Consider the following 3,395-nt stretch of genomic DNA (forward strand, 5'->3'; position numbering starts at 1 on the left):
AACTGAACATATCTATAAATATGAACTGATACGGAAGCTAAATCATGAGATAAACTGAAATGATGGGGAATACCCATATACTGTCTGAATATATGAAAACTGAAAGTTTAACAACAATTGAAAAGTCAAACTCAAATACTAAAGTTGAAACTAACTATGTCTGAAATAAGCTCTAATTGACTAGAAGTGCTAAGACATGCCCTAGCTAAATCTAGCTAAAACTACAACTAAAGACTAAAATAGAAAAGATAACCATGTCAATCATCCTCGAAGAATGAGGACTCACCACTCATGCTGCTGAACTGGAGATCGAGAACCGATTTATGCGTGATCTAGAAGCTGAGGACCTGAACCTACATCACAAGAAGATGTAGCGCAGAGTATGCGTCAATACTTGAAAGGTACTGAGCATGCATGATAAAGTAAAGCTGAACAATAAACATAACTGAACAAAGCATATATCTGAACAATGATAAGAGATAAGCATGAAACTAAAATGAGAATACTGAACATTAACTAACTGAATGCAATGACCAAGTTTATAACATGTTGAGACTGAAATCTGACCGTAACGGATAACATGATCAATGCAATAGAATCTGACGGGACTGTGAGAGCTACTAATAACCGACATAAAACCACATAAACTAAATGGGGAGTCCGATGTATACACCCCATCAAGAGGACCCAATATACCCTGCTAGAGGTATAGAGGCATGACTGGCGTGATCAATAAGTATAATGCCCACAGAGGGGAATTACCTATGGGGCACATAGTTTTGGGACTATGAGGATGACTGACCCTAGTCCACTCGGTATTAAGCTACTCCCAATTGATTATGTAATTAATAATTATGAATGAATTTCTATAATTCTGGATAGCTCAAAATACTGACATGCAAACTGAGAATGCAACATTAATATGCTGATAAGGAAACATTCCAAAACTGAGGCATGTATATGTATCTGAAATAACTGACCTAGCATGTGTAATTCATGCACTAAAAGAACTACATAGCTAGGGTTATGAATTTATGAAAGAATCTACAAAAAGCGATACTAAATTCATGACAATCTGATTTGGATCATTCTAAAAGCTAAAACCCAACAATTTCTAAAATTCAAGAAACCCTAGGTCTATGTAATATTAAGGGAATCAAGATTCTGACTGAAATCTAGGGACCTAATGGGTGAAAGGAACCCACTAGTGAAATCCCACTTACCTGGTGACGAATTCCACGGAGAAATCTTTCAATTTTGGGGTTAAAACTGAAGAAAGCTTGTTGTGTTGTTGGAAGGGTTTGGGTCACCTCTTTTCTCCTCTTTTGTTCTAAGTTTGATGAATTTTTAGTGAATGAATCGCTTAGGGAAAGATATGACTAAGTTACTAGGCTTAAACTGACCAAAACTACGTAGTTTAGAGATCAAACGACATAGTTTAAGTCCCCAATGCATAGGAAAAAGACCTAAATGACCCTAACTTAAATGGTGCTGAAGGCCGTGGGTGGTTCCGTTGGTACTGGCACCAATTTTTTTTCTGAAAACTAGGATTTTCTTCATTTTAAGACCCAAGGTTTTACACCATCTCCCCCTTGGGAACATTTTTCCTCAAATGAAGTCTAAACAAGCCGAGTACGGACGGAAGGAGTTGCAATCCCTACCACTAACTACTAGAAACTGATTTCTAACTGAACTGAGTTCCAAGAACATTCAAATATGCTGAAATGCAAGAACAACTGAAGGAACATGTTACTACGATTGAATTTACGCAAGAGTAAACTGAGAGACTGGAGAGGAAACTATTATCTCAAGCTAAAACAAAATCAGAAGGAAAGAGATGAGGGTACTTGGCCATCATGGCGTCTTATGCTTCCCAAGTAGCTCCCTTTACGGACTGACTCCTCCAAGTTTGTCAAATCTCATTACCCCCTTTATAGGTGATACTTTCATGAAAACCCAATCATCTATCTCAAACTCTAAGTTCTTTCTCCCTATATCTACGTAGGATTTCTGTCTCAGGTCTATTTTTGATGAGCTGAACTTTTTGCCATAGTTTCATAAACCGAATCTGGCGCAATCAAGGCTGCTTCACCTACTCGTCCACCTTAGGAATACATAAGCGACCATATCCCTCTTGGGAGAAAACCTCTACTTTCTGTTGATGAACTGCACTTTCCAACTGGAATAATATAGGATCACTATCCTATTTTTCCTTAACCTCCGCTACTAATAAAGCTTTTGATCTATTTTGGACTATCACACCACCATTTAATGTGTCCGTAAGACTAATTCCTAAGCGAGCAAGCCATGAACATCTTTTGCTAATTTCTTCCCTTTTTCCTCAACATGTGCTACACCATCCTCTAGAGATCATATTTTTGGTCTTAAGGTAAGAGATAATTCGACCTATAGGCACTGATCTACTATCCTTCCATTCTAAGACTGGCTCGTTGGAAACTGAAACCGAACGATCTTAGTTCTACAATTGACTGTGGCATAACAGGAATGTAACTAATCCATGCCTAGAATGATATCGAAATCTACCATTTCTAACTCTACAAGATCTGCTAAGGTTAATGTCTAAGAGACCGTGATAGGGCAATTTCTGTATTCCTGTCTAGCTATAATTGGGTCACCAACTGGAGTAGAGACTGAGAAGGGTTCTGAAAGAGTTTCTGGATTGACACCTATGATTACTGCTATAAGGAGGGTTACAAAAGTAAAATTATCCCCTGGATCTTACAATGTATAAACATCTAAGAAAAGACTCTAAACGTACCAGTGACCATATCAGGAGAATCTTCATGATCCTAGAGAGCCTGGAGAGCATAGAACCTGCCTTGGCGTTGACCACCACTTGTACCAGATGAAGCACCCTGCTGAGTTGGGCGACCTACTGGTGATGTTGGGACTGTAGACTGAGCCCTACTATCGTAAGATTACTGCTATAAGAAGAGTTACAAAAGTAAAATTATCCCTTGGATCTTACAATGTATAAACATCTAAGAAAAGACTCTAAACGTACCAGTGACCATATCAGGAGAATCTTCATGATCCTAGAGAGCCTGGAGAGCATAGAACCTGCCTTGGCACTGACCACCACCTATACCAGATGAAGCACCCTGTTGAGTTGGGCGACCTACTGGTGATGTTGGGACTGTAGACTGAGCCCTACTATCGTTACCTTCTTGTCCCTGCCTGGCAGAAGGGCAATCTTTTACCCTATGACCAGTCTGACCACATCCAAAGCATCATTCCTTGCCTGCAAAACAATCACCTAGATGGTTCTTACCACACTTTGGACAAGTAGGTTAAGTCCTATTTGCTGAAACACTTCTCTGAGACTTAGAGCTTGGCACACTACTATTCTGATCTTGTCGAAACTGTGAGTTATT

Source organism: Solanum verrucosum, unplaced genomic scaffold (assembly GCF_900185275.1).
Source record: "Solanum verrucosum unplaced genomic scaffold, falcon-dt-bn FXZP01000015.1, whole genome shotgun sequence".
Taxonomy (NCBI): domain Eukaryota; kingdom Viridiplantae; phylum Streptophyta; class Magnoliopsida; order Solanales; family Solanaceae; genus Solanum; species Solanum verrucosum.